Source organism: Tenrec ecaudatus, chromosome 1 (genome assembly GCF_050624435.1).
Source record: "Tenrec ecaudatus isolate mTenEca1 chromosome 1, mTenEca1.hap1, whole genome shotgun sequence".
In the NCBI taxonomy this organism is placed as follows: Eukaryota; Metazoa; Chordata; class Mammalia; order Afrosoricida; family Tenrecidae; genus Tenrec; species Tenrec ecaudatus.
Genome location: NC_134530.1, coordinates 163,781,103 through 163,799,580, shown reverse-complemented (window position 1 = coordinate 163,799,580; position 18,478 = coordinate 163,781,103). Strand labels below are relative to the sequence as shown.

General features: G+C 36.1%; 1 protein-coding gene and 2 non-coding genes across 5 annotated transcripts in view; 1 reads left to right on the top strand and 2 right to left on the bottom strand.

Moving 5' to 3' along the window:
• The window catches only part of GATAD2B (GATA zinc finger domain containing 2B), a 108,467-nt gene that overhangs the window by 12,483 nt on the left and 77,506 nt on the right, over positions 1 to 18,478 (top strand). The gene's annotated exons all lie outside the window — the stretch shown is intronic.
• On the bottom strand, positions 1,107 to 1,210 carry LOC142438267 (U6 spliceosomal RNA). The gene has a single exon (XR_012782679.1). It is a non-coding gene; the product is annotated as a U6 spliceosomal RNA (small nuclear RNA).
• LOC142437905 (small nucleolar RNA SNORA77) lies at positions 8,662 to 8,788 on the bottom strand. The gene has a single exon (XR_012782407.1). It is a non-coding gene; the product is annotated as a small nucleolar RNA SNORA77 (small nucleolar RNA).

The window sequence follows — 18,478 nt, the reverse complement described above, 5'->3', positions numbered from 1 at the left end:
ACAAGTTGTATCTTGGATGACTGCTTGCAAGCATGTAAGACCCAGGCACCCCCATATAGCTTAAAAAAAAAAGTTGTTGAGCAAATACACAGCGTAACTTGATCTAATTCAACATTTCTACTTGTAGAATTCTAGTTAAATTATTACATTCTTTAAGTTGTGCACCCATTCTTAACTTTATTTTCTGCCTTTTTTCTCCACTAACATGAACTCACTCCCCCAGCCCCCCAAGTTTCCTATGTAAACTTTTGAGTTGCTTTTGTCAGTTTGATTCATATAGATGGTTAATATAGTGCTCAAAACCTTTTTATTAAGTAAGCTAAACTATTGTTTGGGTTTAAGAAGATGCTAGCGGATGTTTTTGTTTTAAATTTCAAAGTTTCTCAGGGCACTAGTTTCAGAGGTTCATTCAGCTTCCGTGATTCCAGAAAGTCTACATTCCATGAGAATTAAAAATTTCCCACCACATGTCCTCCATTTGATTAGGATTTCTCTCTAGAATCTTTGACCAAAATATTCAATAATAGTAGCTGAGCACCATTCACGTCTTACGGGCTCATGGCAAAAAAGAGGCAGTTCATAGGGTTATTAATTAGCCATACATTCTGTTTCTTACTCCTCTTCCTGACACTTTCATTTTTTTGGTCCATGTGACTAGAGAACAGTTGTACCTTGGATAGCTGCTTGCAAGTGTTTAAGACCCCAAGCACTACATAGCAAACTAGAGCTAGAACAGTGCTGTAAAGAGTATTAGGCCATTAACAGGAATGTCCCTTTAAACCATGACCCTAAACCTCCTCAAAACAAAAACAACCCCCCCAAATCCCTTGAAGTTTTTAGTTGTACATAAATAGCCTTAGCAGCTACTTTTCTCTTTTGCTGCTGCTGCTTTCAATGTGTATGTGTGTATTTAGGAGATAGAGAACATTTTTAATACTAAATTTTGATCTTGAAGCTTGATTGTTCTGAGGAACACATTCCTCATGAATGTTACTGTTAATTTTATAGACCTGTTGTTTGGTTGAACTATAATCTCTGGTGTTCCATCAATCTGTAACTAGACCAATAGCCCTCCTCTCTCCCTATCTACATTTATTTATATAGTTTAAAATATGGAACACTTAATGAATTTGCACATCATTCTAGCACAGGGGCCTTGCTAATCTCTATGTTGTTCTAATTTTAGTGTTTGTGTTGATAAAGTGAGCACATGCTTTAAACATTTTTTTCCCTCTATTTTTCTCTCACTCTGTCCAGGACTTTATTTGTGAACCTGATCAGAGTGGTCAGTTGTGATAGATGGATATCATCTAATTCTTTTGGTCTCAGGTTTGTGATGACTGTGGTTCATATGTCCTTTAGTCCATTAGTTCTTTGTACTAATTGTCCTTTTGTCTTTGATTTTCACTTATTACTGCTTTGCATGGAGAGAGACCAATAGTTACCTTTTAGATGGCCACTTGAAAGTTTTTGAACTAGTTACTGCTCACCAAAGTAGGATGGTAGAACATTGTCTTTGTAGACTGTATTATGCCAGTTGATCTAGATAGACTCTTAAGACTTTGCTCCTGTGACCCCAAGCCCAGTGACTCAGTCCCTGAAGGTGTTTGGTTATGGTCAAGAAGTTTTCATACCTTTGCCCCCCCCCCCCGTGTGTTTTACTATAAACATGGTTATTTTGTTTGAGCATGTACAAATATTTTTTGCAAAAATTAAAATAGCCACTTCCAAACCTATGTGCTTGTGGATATACTCCTATATGCCATTCTTATATCTGTTAACCTTGAAGTCTACCTATGTCTCTATTCAAAGTTTGTTATTACTGTTATGCAGGATTATGTATAATACTATTTAGCATTGTTGCCTTTTATTTTTATGTACCTCCTAGTGTCTGCCTTGGTCATATTGTGCTGAACTTCATTGTTTTAAATGTGGTTAAAAAAATTAAAGGTAACACAAAAGTTTTTCACCAATGTTTCAATCTGATTAGTTTTAAACTACCATCACTGTTACTAGTTTTCATAATTTTTCAGTTTCTTTATACATATTTTATATAAGCAAATATGTATGCGCTCTAATTTGTCTTTTTATGCAATAGGTTGCATAATTTTCCATATCCTACTTTTTATTCAATTAACAATATATCTTGTTTGTTCGTTTTTTCCCCAAATCTCTTGAGAGAATCTACTCATTCTTTAAATGAAAAATTTCAGGCGGAAACCTCTTAATTAATTATTTGGAATTCTCTTTATTGGTTATGGTAACTGCCCTACCATGTAAATTGACCGTACTCTTCCTACTGTCTGCACCTTTTGCTCTTTAATTATTGTAATTGCTATTGTTTTCCTTTTAAGCTAGTATTGAGCAAACACTATGTACTACCAGTTTAAGTTAAGAATGCTGATTGCTTTTTTTTTCATATATTCTGTTTTGTAATTTTTTGTTTTGTTTTTTAATTTTAATTGTAGCCCTAAATATCATAGTATGTCAGAAAATCTGAGGCTCCAGTGAGTGATACGGACTAATTTCCACACTTTTTCTCTGTTTTTCTCTGCCCTAGACCAGTTTTTCTCTGCCCTAGACCAGTGTAATCTAGGAAAATAGCTGTTACTCACTGTGATTAAGAAAAAACCTTGGATCCTTTGTTTCCTGCCTGTAGAATTCTGTTTGTTTTGGTAACCACTTAAACTCATTGGTTATAGGGAACTAAAAAGACCCATCAGCTCAAAGAATATTTACCCGCCTCCTTTTTTTCCAAGAATCTTTATCATATCCTTTTTATGTCAAAGACATATACATAGATTTTTATAGCATATATAAAAAGATAAGTAACAGCAGCTACAGTCCTGAAGATGTAGCTCAGTGAAGGAATAAAGACATGTATTACATAACTATAATGTAAGATGCAATGTTTATGAGCTGAGTAACAGGAATATTCAAAACACCTCAAGTAGGTACTGTAGAAGAACCTTGGTACTGTAGTGGTTGTGTGTTGGACTGCTAACTGCAAGGTTAGCAGTTCAAAACCACTAGCTGTTCTGAGGGAGGAGGAAGGGGCTTTCTATTCCTGTAAACGGTTACATCTCAGAAACTTATTGGGGAAGTTCTACCTTGACTTTAATTGCTGTGAGTCAGTGAGAAGTATAAAGTATGAAAAGTGAGAACTGTGCCTTTATTCAACATTTTTGCAACGTGGATCTAAGTATGAGACTAGTTTACCAAATGAAAAATTATAGTAAAATCTCTCTTCATCCCATCTATTTGCACTTATCCCAACTTCTGTTGCCTTATTTGTGATTACTACGTTTTCTGTGTGTCAAACCCTGTTGTATACAGTTTACATTACTTATCTAATTCTAACAATACTCTAGAATCCAGGGGTCCTCAAACTTTTTAAGCAGGGGACCAGTTCACTATCCCTCAGACTGGCGTTGGAGGGCCAGACTATAAAAAACTGTGAATAAATTCTTATGCACACTGCACATATTTTGAAGTAAAAAAACAACAACAAGCAAACGGGGCAAACACACCCAGTGGGTTGGATAAATGTCCTCAGCGGGCTGCATGTGGCTCATAGGCCGTAGTTTGAGGACCCCTGCTCTAGAGGTAGATGCTTTCATTCCCCACTTTACAAATTGGAAGGTATGAGAAACAATGCAGAGAGCTAAGTCATTTGCTGCTAAGGTCACTCATTTAGTAAATTTCAGATCTAGGGTACACAATCAGGAAGGCTGACTCGACCTCAGGCTCATTAATTGTGCAGTACATGCCCCTTGTGTGTATGTGTGTAGATATATATGTAAACATATAATATATGGGTGCCATTGTGTTAATGACTGTATTAGCATGTATATACTGTAATTTTCTTAATATCCTCTTAGAATACCAGTGTTCCAGTGAAACAACCTATAAACATTGTCATACATTTTTAGTGCGTATAGGTAGGAAAAACACCTATAAGTGTCATTACTGGGCCAAAGGCATATACGTTTAAAAAATGTTTTTTCTAACATTAAAAAAACATTTTATTGTAGGCTTGTACAACTCTTATGATTCATAAATACATATATTGTGTCCAGCACATTTGGATATTTGTTGCCATCATCATTTTTAAAACATTTTTTTCCTACTTGAGTCTGAATTGAACTCCCATTAGACAGAAAGAAAGTAGAGAGTCAAACATTGTTACATCAACAGGGCCTTGTTACTGAGCAGTTAAAGTGGATGAGACCAAATTTCTTTTAAGGCTTAGGTTTCCTTTTTGATTACTTTCCCTCCTCTAATGAGTTAAATTTGTTTCATTCCTTATCTTATTCCTCTTTTTAAAATGTGAACGTGATTATTTTATTCAATTAGTTTTAGACCTTACTGGTAGACCTCCACCTAACTAGAGTAGGGTTATTGTCTTCAGGATACCAGTCACCATCACTCCCTCCAAGAAATAAGCAAAACGAACATAAACATATATACCGTATATCCTCGACTATAAGCCGACCCGAGTATAAGCCGAGGTACCTAATTACCTGGGAAACCAGAAAACTGATTTACTCGAGTATAAGCCTAGGGTGGGAAATGCAGAAGCTATTGGTGAGTTTCAATAATCAAAACACATGAAAATAAAATTACTAAAAATTGAGACATCAGTGGGGTAATGTATTTAAATATTTATTTTAAATAAAAATATAAATAAAAGGACAAGTCATTTAACATTAGTAAACCAGCACAGTAAGTGGAAAATAGGTTCAACAAAAACAATAAGGTATCAACAATGATACCTTAAGAGTACTATTCCCTGAGCTCAATCAGCAACCAAGCTAAAATGTAGAGTTAAAATCCTTCAAAACTGGATTCCTCATCATCATCCGTATCCCAGTGCAGAGCTTCAGCTGGTGTGAGGTCATCATAGACGCTGTCCTCACTGAGATTGCCGTCCTCACCATCACTGCTGTCATTTTCATACAAAGCGCAGTCTTCACTGCCATCCGTAGCATTACCAATACTACATTTCTGGAAGGCACGTCGCACCATGTCTTCTGGAATGTCTTCCCATGCATCTGGAACCCACTTTGCTATTAACTCTATGTCAGGTTTCATGAAATTTCCTCCTTTTGTTAGTTGGGCTTAACCAGATGACGACATCCATTCATGCCACATCCTTCCCACATGGTCTTTAAAAGGCTTATTCAAAGATGTCATAGGGCGCTCGGGCTGTTGCGGGGGGGGGGGGGGGGGGGCGGAAGGGGGAGACCCAGTGAGACGTTATACCTTGCTGAGTACCACTGACCCGTGTATAAGCTGAACCCCAGTTTTTCAGCACATTTTTTTTTTTGCTGGAAAACTGCTTTTACACAAGTATATACGGTAGGTTCTTCGTTTCATCCCATTCTCTGAGCCAACAGCTAGGAGTAAAATGAGAAATATTAAGGAGTGACAGGGAATTTTACTAATTTAAGGGTGTGAGCTGGCTTCCTAGTTACTGTTTTTGAGATTAAAAGTGTATGAGGAAGATTTTATTTATTTGTTGCTATTGGTGGTGATATCTGTCTGTGTTGATTCCTGTTCAAAAACACTGCCAAGATTGTCTTTTTGGACCTGTTAATATTTAGTGAGATTTTTTTGTTGGTAAGTTTTAGATTATTACAAGTATTTCCTTTCTGCACTTGATCTTAGCCAAAAGGCGGAGAAGCAATGGTCCTTTCTGTAATTGATAAAGTAATTTAGATCCAGTGCTGGTCTGTATCTTCCTTATTGCTTGACACTGGTTTTGAAAGTGATAAAAAGAAACAGAACTAATGACCTTGTATCATACAAGCTAGCTAGAATAAAGGTAGCGGGAAGTGGGCTTTACTTTAAAAGCCTTGAAAGCTTAAGGATTCTGATATTTGGTAAAAATACAATTAAAAAAGATAAGATTCTCATATTTGGGATGAAATGTATGTCAGGAATTTTCTTTAAACAAAAAGTACCTTTAAACTTTATTGAAAGGGAAAGAATTTAGTATGTTCAATTTAAATTAATGGTTCCTTAATTTTTAGGGTAAAATTAGGACAAGTGCTACTCTTGAGATTTACTTTGGCATAGAGATGTGGAATCAATAAAGTAAAATGCTTAGTAGCCTTCAGAATAAACTACATGAAGAAATAATTAATTTATTCACTGTTGTAGTGATTATATCTACAGTCGTGCTGCCCATATAATGTGAATGATTTGTTGAATGCATAGGAAATAGAAAATAAATTGTGTATTCATATTTGGCATTCTGTATATTATTAGTTCCATGTACCAACATGGATAAATATCAAGCTGTAATGTTAAAGAAAAAAGTGTGAATATATATGATATAATTCTGTAAAACCTTAAAAGTTTGCAAAACATTTTAATAGGCATAAAGTTACGCATACAGTGGTGCTTCAAAAAGTTTATAAAAAATTGCAGTCTGAATTTCACATTTCCATGAAATTTTTATAGTATCCTGTAAAAATTAAAAGTATTTTGAAAATATGCAGTCTAAAGTGACTGTTTAAACCTTTGAATTGTATGAAATGTGAATTATTTGTCAATAAAATAAAAATATATGTGTGTAAAATCATTTTATTGGGGGCTAGTATAACTCTTATCACAATCCGTAACTCCATCCATTGTGTCAAGCACAAAAAATATTCTTATTGTGCAAAAAATTTCATGGCAGTAGAATGGTTATCTTTGAGGAAAAAGGAGTAGGATTGGGAAAATTATGCAAAAGGTTTCAGTTTTATTTATGATGTTCTTTCTTAAGCTAGTTAGTAATAAGTAAATGAGTATTGGCTATATTATTCTCTATGATTTTGTAAATTTGAAGTGTTTTGTAAAAATCAATGAATATAGATCCAGGATCTTTTTTTTTTTAAATCATTTTATTTGGGAGTTCTACTTTAAAAAAAAGTGTATAATGGCTAAAAAATCAAGAATATTTTGTGACATGCACTTAAAATTTTATTCATAATTAAAGTTTTATTATTGCACTTATATATGTTTATGTACTGTCTATGGTGACTCTTACAAGCTATGGTCTTATAATTGCAATAGAGACGTTAAGGCCTACAAAGCATAAAATATTCACTATCTTGCTCTTTCCGCAGAATTAGTAGTCACAACAGAGACTGTCAGGCCTGCAAAGTCTAAAATACTTACTTGTTGGCCCTTTATATAAAAGCTTGCCCAGTCTCTGATGTGTAGAAGAATTCTGATTCTAAATTAATGGTGGTATAACTGGGCGAGTGAACAATTATTTGGTGAACATTTATATTAAGAGATAGCTATCCCCAGATTGTGGTTTACGGTTTAAGGTAAAAGTTTACACAACAATTATATTTTTATTGAACAATTTCTATGAAAATTATTTAGTGATAGTGGTTACATTTTTACAATACGTTGTACTTCCCATTTATTCTGTTCTGGTTGTATCTTTTGCAGTACTCTAGTTTCCCTGCCTTTCTCATATATTTCTCATATATTTTGCCCAGATTGTGTGTTTTCGAAAGGACTTTTAGATCAAGGGAAAACCAGCCATATACTTTTCACAGAAGTTTCAAAGTGGTTGCCCAGTAGGAGTTGCATCTTGTTGAGTAAGTCTGAATTTGATGCATGATTGAGATAGGCATTTTCGTAGCTTATTGTTATTAACAAATTCTAAGCTTGCTAGCAGCAGTTTAAAATAGCAATGTCATTAAGTTGATTCTGACTCATGATGGATGACCTTATAGGACAGAATAGACCTGCCCCCTAGGGAGGGTTTGAACCATGTCCTGTTGGTTAGTGCCTACATGGCTTCAACCACTGTACTGTGAAGGCACTTTAGCTATAGTTGAGTGCAGTGCAGTATTTGAATATGTAAACATTATCACTCAAGTAAGGGTATCTTCAACAAGCCTCCTTTTCTTTAAAATTTTTTTTACTTATTTTTTTAAACATTCTTTTTAATGTTAAGATATATTAAACTTGGGTGCAGTTTTTTGGACTTGACCTAGATAGTAGGTGGTGGTGATTTGAATTCATTACAGGCAGTCTTTAGGCTGTGAGTGAGAGAAATTCTTAAGTGTGCCCTAAATTAAACCTGTAGGTAAGTTGAAACTGGTGCATTGAGTTCTTATGTAGTACCGTAGCCTGCCTTAATAGAAGATTTGTTTTACCTTTTTTTTTAATGCAAGAAGATTTTAAAGCTTCATGTGCAACAAGTGAAGGAAATTATGATCAACTTATTAGGATTAGGGGTTGGTTATGCCTTTCAAAGTTAAGAAAGATTAACACAGCATTAAAGGGCTAGTAAAATTTGTCCTTGACTTTGATGTTTGCAACCAGTTCAGACCAACATGGTATCATTTTTATTTTTAGAAAAATGTTAATTAGTAATCAGTAGCCATTTCCCTGAGAAGCACTCATCTTTCCATTGTACTCTACTGGTAATCTGAGATACTTAGAAGTAGCAAAAGTCAGGTAATTCTACTTGAGTTAATTGTTTTTTTTGTTATACACCCTCTCAGATTGCATAAAATCATCCTCATCATGCTAGTAGAATTGGAAAAGATAAAATCAGATTATTCAAGTGCTCTCTTTATCTTTTCTTCCTTATGAAATGTTTTAAAAGTTTTCAAAGCTATAGTCATAAAATTTTTTTTTTTTTCTTCACATGTCCCCGGGGAGCTGTAGCGCCTCAGATAGGCCAAGACACTCACAGCAAGCCGGGAGGTTTCTCTGGCAGACAGAAAAAGCACCTGGCTGAGGTTGGCAGCCGGGTGCAGAGTGTGTCTGCAGTAGTCATAAAATTTTTTAATCAAATCAAAATGAATTTCTTTTTAAACCCTTCCAAAAGAGATCTTAATAAAATTCTTTTGGATTTAAAAGCAATGAACGTAAAATGTCAAATCTGAAGACCTTTTTCCCCCCAAAGAAATTATGGATATGCAAATTGAGTATTAGCATTATATCTTGTAAACTCATGCAAGTAATATTTCAGTAAATATTGGGAATTGCTTCCCTTGGATCTGAAAATTTTCCTATATACGCTTAAAAGTCTAAAAGCCATTCTGTTTCTATAGTCCTTCCTACTTAACTTTTTGTTTCAGATTATCCTCACACACTGCCCTACTTTTGGAGTGGAGAATCCACTTCTTGTTTGGTGTTTTTGCTTAGTGTTAGCAATGTTTTTTTCTCTAAATTTTATTAATTTTTAAAATTGTATTTATTTTGTTGAATATATAAAGCAAAACATTCACAATTCAGTAGTTTCTACATCTACAATTTACTAATATTGATTGCATTCTTTGAGTTAAACAATTGCTCTCACTCTACTTTTCTGAATAGTTCTCTCATTAACAAACTACCCCTAAGGTTCTGATCCAAGAATTGTCAGTTTCTTCCATTATCTTTAGATAATGCTCACTTTCTTTTCCCACTAGTTAAGCTAAACTATTCAGTTTTAAGATTGTTTTGAGTGAAATTTTTGGGTTAAGGCTTAAAGATAATTTCAGGACTGTATTTTCAGGAGTTCATATACCATCCATGGACTCTATAGACTATGAGGATTTGAAATTTGGTTCTGCGCTTTCCCGCTTTTGATCAGTCTTTCATCCAAACGTTTAGTAGTGGTAGCCAGGCACCATCCAATTCTGGTCTCATGGCAAAGGAGATAGCAACACATTCCCTAGCTTCCTATCCTTGACTACTCCTTGTTGTGCCAAGTGACTAGACTTACTGTGTTTTGGATTCACCTTTGCTAGCTTTTAAGACCAGCGGCTGTGCAGTGGGTAGGAGGAAAAACAGAAGACCTAAACATTAGGCCATATTATTACCATAAACATATTACTGTGATCCTAACCTCCAAACCAAGGAACCATTAGGTATTTGGTTTTTTACATAAGCAGCCTCAGCAGTTACTTTTTAAAATCATGGTAAATAAATCTACACAACTTTTAGGTGTTCAGCTTTTTATAGGTAGATCTTATTAGGAACTGATATCTTTTTCATACCTGATCTCATGTACTTCTTTACTATTTAGAGATTTCCTTGGTGGTGCCAGCAGTGAAAGAGCCTTTCTTATTTCCAAAGTCAAGATCTTAAGACCTCTCTGAGTAATACGCTTGCCCCATCTGATTTGCCAAGCTTAGGAAATACTTAGGTAAAAGGTATGGGTAACTGGAGCTAGGATAAAAGATAGGACCTGAAAAGAAAGATAGGACTACCAAGTATCTTAAATTCAAAGGTAAGTCATTACCTTGTCAAGAAACCTTTAGAGACATATCTCCCTTGATTGTTTAACTCTCTTTGGTTTGATTTCTTGCAGCAATAAGAAAAACACCTTTACTGCTTATCAGTGTTTGTTTTTTCTTTTCTACCATTTGCTTGGTTTTTTTCCCTCCTCCCCATACCATTTGATTGTTGTGAGAAAGAAGAGGCTGACTTTTTACTCTCTAGAGCAGCTCTACTCTGTCCTATAGGGTCCCTATGATTTGGAGTCAATTTAGTGATAGTTTGGTTTTGATTTTTGTTATCACACAAAAGAAAACCTTAAAAGATGACTACCAAAACTTTACCTGCACGAAGAAGCCATTTAAGGTATTTTTTCCCCACCCACCAAACCAATAAGCAGTTGTAGTTGACTTGGTTGGCAGAGTAAAACTGTAGTCTGAAGGATTTTCAAGGCTATCAGTGCTTGGAAGCAGATTGCTAGGTCTTTTGAGGGCCCCTGGGTAGATTGAAACTGCCAGCATCACACAGGGATTCTTCCCATCAACCATCTAGCCCTTAGCCATGACCACCCCCATCACTAATAGTCTCAACCCTGTAGTTGTTTTCAGTGGCAGGGTTGAGACTCCTAGTGATGCCAGCCACAAAATTATTTGAGAACAAAATCAAGTTGATACTGTTTACTTTTAGTACTGTGGTTCTCAACTAGGAGGGTTTTGCACCCCAGAGGACATTTTTACAATATATAGAGATGTTTGCTATTGAAAATGAAAATGCTTGTGCTGCAGGCATCTAATGAGTAGAGGCCTGGTGTGCCACTAAGCATCTTACAGTGTACAGGAGAATGCCCCACAAAAAGGAGTTATCCGGCCCCAAATTGTGTAGGAACCCTGGTGGCGTAGTGGTTGCAAGTTGGGCTGATAACCACAAGGTTAGCAGTTTGAAACCACCAGCTACTCTGCAGGAGAAAGATGAGGCTTCCAACTCTCAAAGATTTATAGTCCCAATAAACCTACAAGGGCATCCTATCCTGTTTTGTAGGTCACTGTGAGTTAGAATTGACTCATGGCAGTGAGGTGGGTTTTTTTTTTGGGAAGGGTGTTGTTTTTTTTAAAAATTGTAATAGTACTGTGGTTGAAAAGTCAAGTGGTATTTTCAAATTGTTGAAAATCCATTTTGGTTTTGAAACTTTTATGGAAAACAATCAAAAATATTTCTGTGGGGCAGTTTTCCTTTGTATAGGGTTTCTGTGAGTCCTGATGAACTCAACAGCACATTACAACAATAATTGAACGAAACTCTACAGATAGCTTTCCCCCTCATTAAGGATATGCTATTCCCCCCCCCCCCAAAAAAAAAAAACAACCCTGGAAAACTTGGTAAGTTGTTGAAGGAAAAAAATTGATGGCCTGCTATGTAAATCCCCCCTCTCTCCTCCTTGTAGTATATTATCTTTCCCTGCACCTAAGTTTATCCCTGTCTCATCATCTAATTACTTTCCCTTCTACTTAGGTAATCATTTTGATAGGAAAATATTTTCTTGATTTTGAAATAAAAATAAAAAGAACAATGGTCTTATATAGTATTTACCCTTTTGCATTTGAATTACTTCACTCAGCATAATGTTCTTCAAGTCCATCTTTGTCATGAGATATTTCCGTTTCCTCATTACTTTTTAGCAATATGTAGTATTCCATTGTGTGTGTGCCTGCACAGCTTATTTATCCATTCCACTAATGAGCATTTAGTTTCCATCTTGCTATTGTGAATAATGCTTTAATGAACATGTGTGTGCATATATCTGTGCTATGCTTAAAGGTAATTTCTTAAGGTGAATACTTGTTAGCTGCCATGTAGTCAATCCTGAATAATGGTGACCCCATACACATAGGAACAAAATGCTTACTGATCCTGCATTATTCCCATGATCAGTTATGAATGAGACCATTTTGATACATAGGGTTTTCATTGGCTAAATTTCATAAGTGTATCATGTAGTCTTTTTTGCTAGCCTGTCTTAATGTAGAAGCAATATTTAAAGCAGTTGAGTGTTATAGCAATGTACAGGTGTCTACTAAAAATTTGATAAAATGTGTACATAAGCAAATGTGGTGAAGAAAGCGGATGGTGCCCAGCTATCAAAAGGTAAAGCATCTGGGGTTTTAAAGGCTTGAAGGTAAACAAGTGGCCATCTAACTCAGAAACAAAGCCTAGATAGGAGGACACCGGCCTGTTTGATCATGAGGTGTCAAAGGGATGAGGTATCAGGCATCATCAGAACAAAAAATCATATTATTGTGAATGAAGGGGAGTGTGGAGTGGAGACCCAAAGCCCACCTGTAGGCAATTGGACATCCCCTTATGAAGGGTGACGGAGGAGACGAGTCAGTCAGGGTGCAGTATAGTTCATAAATGCTTCCTCCCCCACCACTATCATGATCCCAATTCTACCTTCCAAATCTGGCTAGACCAGAGGATGTACACTGGTACAGATAGGAACTGGAAGTACAGGGAATCCAGAGCAGATGATCCCTTCAAGACCAGTGGTGAGAGTGGTGATGCCCAGAGGGTGGAGGAAGGGTGGGAACCGATTACAAGGATCTACATATAACTTCCTCCCTGGGGGACGGATGACAGAAAATTGGGTGAAGGGAGACATCGGACAGTGTAAGATATGACAAAATAATAATTTACAAATTATCAAGGGTTCATGAGGGAGTGGGGAGGAAGGGGTAAAATGAGGAACTGATGCCAGGGGCTTAAATGGAGAGCAAATGTTTTGAGAATGATGAGAGCAATGAATGTACAAATGTGCTTTACACAATTGATGTATGTATGCATTGTGATAAGAGTTGTATGTGCCCCTAATAAAATGATTTTTTAAAAACTTGATGCAAGTGTCCATTTATATCCACTGGATACATTGACTCAAATTCTAATATGAGTCTATTTTCATTAGTCTTTAAGATAATAAAAAAGCTTAGCTATTGTTAAGCTGTTGATAGAGATTACCGTTAAAACAGTTGTTGTGGAGCTGACTCCAACTCATGTTGTCCCACATGTATGTCAGAGTAGAATTGTGCTACATAGAATTTTTCGTAGCCAATGTTTTTGCAAGTAGATCACCAAGCCTGCCTTTGAAGTCCCTCTGGGAGGACTTGGATATCCAACCTTTTGGTCATTTACATCACCCAGGCTCTCCCCACTGATAATCTTTTAGTTGCAATTGAGTGCTTTGTGCAGAGTTTTCAAAGTTGTGACCTTTCAGAAGCAGATTGTCAGGCAGTTCTTCCAAGGTGCCTCTGGGTAGGCTTGAATTGCTCACTTTTGGCTAATAGTTGAGTAGTTAATTGTTGTTGTTATTGTTGCTAGATGCCTTCAAGCCAGCTCTGACTCATAGTGACCTTCTGTACAACAGAATGAAACACTCCCGCACCCTGTGCCATCATCACAATTGCTGCTGTGTTGGAGCCTGTTGTTGGAGCCATCATGTCAGTCCATCTTGTTCAGAGTCTTTTTCACTGCCTTTCTCCTTTTCCAGGAACTGTCTCTTCTGATAATATGTCCACATTATGTCAGGTGATGTCTTGCCATCCTGAGCGCTCAACTGTTAATTTTCTGGTAAATCATGGTAATCAGTTTAAAAGTATTGCTACAAAATCAGAAACCTCTACTAAAAATGTCAAAACATGAAGCTATTGTTTCTTGATGGGTCCTTTGGTTAGATTTCTCAGGTGGGAAATACCTCGGTTCTTGGATTCTCACAAAAATGAATTTATGCTCAAGCCTGGTTTGTGATCCAATTGAGTTTTTATAAACGACGGAAGAAGTTTCAGGTTTTGTGAACACAGGCAACTTCCTGGTACTGCACAACCACACATGGTAGCCTGAGGCCAGAGAGACCAGGCATGGCGAGCAGTCACAGGACAGGAGCCTAAGGGCAAAGAAGAGCAGTGGACTCTGCAGGTCAAGGTATTTGAGGCCTCTGGCTAGGAGGCATGGTTGAAGGTATTGGTTGACCCCATTGGTTGAATTAAGACCACCTGGGCCTAGTTTGGGCTGCCCCGTTAGTCTTTATGGCTGGCTAAGGGCTCCCCTGATTCTCTTCCAACTTCCTGTACGGGGCCTTCAGGTATGTGAAGGGATAAAACCCCTTTGTAGTCCCTGTTCTGTACCCTATCACTTCATCTAGGTCTATACACATTTGAAACTCTTTCCTGAAGAAGTCTGTGATCTTTGATTACACCTTGTCAGCATAGTAGTTTTGGCACCCTTGAGAAATTAAAATTATATTCCTTTTCAATATTCTTGAGTTTCAAAAGAGTTTCGAAACGGCCGGTTTCTCAGGGCTGTATGGTTGGTAGGTTAAGGTTTCCCAACAAAATTCTCATAGGAAAATATGTTCTACCTTTGAAGAATGAACAGCTACATTGTCATTGATGAAAAGAAATTCATTGGCACAGTTTCCCTGACTTTTTCCTCTTAAAATTTCTTTATAAGTTCCTGTGATTGTTTTTTGTCCTTGAGAAAATCTATCAAAAAGGCATCTTTGGAATACCAATAGATAGTTGCCATAACCTTCTGAGCTTAATTCTCTTACTTGAGTTAAAACCCACTATTTTCATTGGACTCCCCACCCCCACCCCCTCTGAAGGCACCCTAGTGGGAGTAAGACCAAGTATGTTATTGACAGAATTTGTCTGCAGCCATTTAGCAACAGCAGAGGCACACTTTATTATTTTTTTAAAAGTAAATCATTTTATTGGGAGCTCTTAACAGCTCTTACAACAATGGATTCATCAATTTTATCAAGCACAATTGTACATAAGTTGCCATCAAGCAGAGTCATGATTTGAACACTTTTTGCTTGGAGTAAACCTGTGTATACATGAACTGGAACCTTTAATAGCAATACTTTTTGTCTTCAATTTACCCTTTTGTTTTTATTTATTTACAGTTTTATTGGCACATAATCCACATATACAGCTCATGCGTTCAATCGTTACTCCAGTCATTTTTAGAACTTTTATTTTTCACTGTTAAATTGCTTTTAAAATGAGTTATCACCATCAGTTGTAATGTTCTCTCCCCACTCCTATATACTTTGTTTGCTTCCCCAACCTCCTTCCCTCCCTGTCTCTTACTTTACCTCCCCTACAAACCCTTTCATCAATTATTCTCTATGGATCTATGGATCTATTCTTTGTGTTTCACAAACTGGAGAACTCAACAGAAACAAACAATAGGAAACAAAGTGGTAAGGATAAAATAATGCAAAGATAAAAATAAAAGTAATGTGTAAGAAAGTAGACACTAACTTCAGTATTTAAAATGCCAAGGAAGAGCTAGACCAGAGGATGTACACTGGTACAGATAAGAACTGGAAACAGGGAATCCAGGACAGATAAACTCCTTAAGGACCAATAATGAGAGTAGTGATACCAGGAGGGTCAGAGGAAGGTGGTGGGGTAGAAAGGAGAAACCGATCACAAGGATCTACATATAACCCCCTCCCTAGGGGACGGACAACAGAAAAGGGGGGGAAGGGAGATGTTGGACAGTGTAAGACATGACAAAATAATTTATAAATTATCAAGGGTTCATGAGGGAGGGGGGAGAATGAGCTGCTACCAAAGGCTCAAGTAGAAAAAATGTTTTGAGAATGATGATGGCAACAAATGTACAATGTGCTTGACACAATGTGTGTATGTATGGATTGTGATAAGAGTTGTACGAGCCCCAAATAAAATTAATTAAAGTAAAATAAAAGGTCAAGGAAGAAATTTTTATCATGAACAAGCAGGAAGGTCTTGTATCTAGAACAATTTCAGGTTGGGTCAAGAGAATCCTTATGTTAGAGACTACCTTCTCTCTAGTATAACAAATCATAACAATGATCAGAATTTTGATACATTTTTGTCCCTGAATTTTAAAAAAGTGAAATTTTCTTCCTGTAGACTTCATGTGTTAATGTTGTTTGTGTGTGTGTGTTAATTAATGTTGATAAGCAAATTTCAGATAATAGACTGCCAAAAGCTTCCTCTAAGTGAAGTCCAGGGTAGGCAGATTTTCCTCCTTGGACTGTGTTTATAATTTCCAGAACATTTGACTCATTCTTTTATGAGTATGTTCTTCCCTCATTTCAGTTAGGAAGATTCCTCACAAGTCTGTTAGATATAAAATATGTATCTAACCTGGTACTTTTTTGGATGCTAGGTTCTTATCATATTACTGGACAGAAGTGATTTATGACTGTTACTCACTGTGATATTTTATTCATCAATTCTGATTTTTAGCTTCTTGACTATAAGTTGATTATTTATGAAACAGCCTATCCTTGTATGGTCTTGATATATATATATATATATATATATATATATATAGTTCTAGGTGAGTGATGCTGTTTTGACCCTTTAAAACTCCTGTAACTTAATCAGTATATTTATTATTTTATAACTTAGATATCTACTCTTTAAATTTTAAAATATCTTAACTTTATGGTGTTCTATATACTGTAATAGTCTTATCTATTTTTGTAATGCTTTTACTGGTGCTTTATGCCCCCCTGGGTACTGTGTCCATTCATGTCATTGCCATTGTGCACATGTCTTTAAGTAATGATGTTAGGCTCAGCCATTATTTTTGCTTTTTATTTGATTTTTGGAAGTTTAATCTAGACTCATAGTACAGAAGTCATGAGGGAGAAGTATTTACAGTGAAAAGGACATTCTCTTCTTTGGAGGAAGAACTGGTAACAGTTTCCTGGCATCCTTTTACATATAGTCTCACATACACATCTCACTAGACAATATAGAGTAATGAACCTTCAGGTACCCATCAAAAAGTTTCAGAAAAACTTTGAGCATTTTGCCATTCTCTACAGTTAATTTTAATGTTGACAATATAAAGAACCTTTTGAAAATGTAGGTTTTAATAACAATATTTTAAATTTGCAATCACACATTGCATTTTTCTCTTTTCAGATCTTTTAGACTGGTCTCATTGGTGTACTATAAGCTGGTTGTTGTCCTAAAATTCTGGTAACTGGATGCCTCATGAATCTATCAACTTTGTCACAGAAATTTGGGTAAAGGGCATTCTAAGCAGTAATGAACTAGGACAGACTGATTTCTACATTTTGGATCATCAATAGAAAATTGGATCTGGCTTTAGCATAGTTGTTGAGCGTAAGGATTCAGTTTGCTAATTACTGAAGTGAAAGAGATGAAAAAGTTTATGAAAGTTATTGGCTGTATCTGTGACAACTTACTTTGTTATTTTACACTTTTTTTTCTCCCTCCTGGTTGAAACTTTAATCTTTTAAAACATGCATGTGGAGGGCAGTGGTATATATTTTTTAATACATTGTTTATGACTTGGGTGGTAAAGATAGGAGCCCCTTTCACAACAGAAGTGAAAGATGAGAAGCATAATGTAGAGCCAAATTCCTGAGACTGTAAGTGAAGCTACTAGTAGACTGTGAGTTTCACCCTTGGGAAGTTAGAAAGATTCTTAGGTTCTTAGGAAAAAGCCAAGTCAAGTTATTTCTAACCCAGATGATTAGAAAATCAGCAAAATAAATTCGTATGACTACCAAAACACTTGACTTTGCTCAATTTTCTCAATAGTAGTTGTTGTTAAGTGTTACCCATTCATTGTCTGAGTTGAATTTGTATTTCAGATAAAAAAGTCAGATTTGTACTTTAGAATCTTGGTATCCCTACAGAGGTACATGGAAAATAAAAGTAGGATGAAAATTATCAGCCAAAGAGGAGAATTAATAAATACTGTGCTTGCAGACCGAGTCACTGAGAATGAGTAGTATCAGTAATGTGTTGCTGCTGCAGAAAGAGGTTATGGATCCCAGTAAAGTTGCTTTGATTTTGAAAGAGAGGAGTTATCATTTTGTGGGTGTTTAAAGAATTAATTCAATGTTCCAGATGACTTTTCATATTTCTGTTTTCTAGGATTAGGCAATGGAATTCCCCTGTGTCCTTAGGAATAATAATAGAAGTTAAACACACTCAGGTTCTTGATGGTTTTTGATCATTGTAAATCTGGAAATGGTGTGTTACCAACGGACTCATGTTTTTTGGGAAAACAAACTACTTTCATGGAAAAGACTGGTCTACAAATGTCTTGTGTCACTTGAGAGATGAAATAGTTAATTTACTTTATTTCTGTGGAGCCCTGGTAACCTAGTGGCTTAGAAGTTGGGCTGTTGTTACCCACACAGGTAGCAGTTTGAAATTACCAG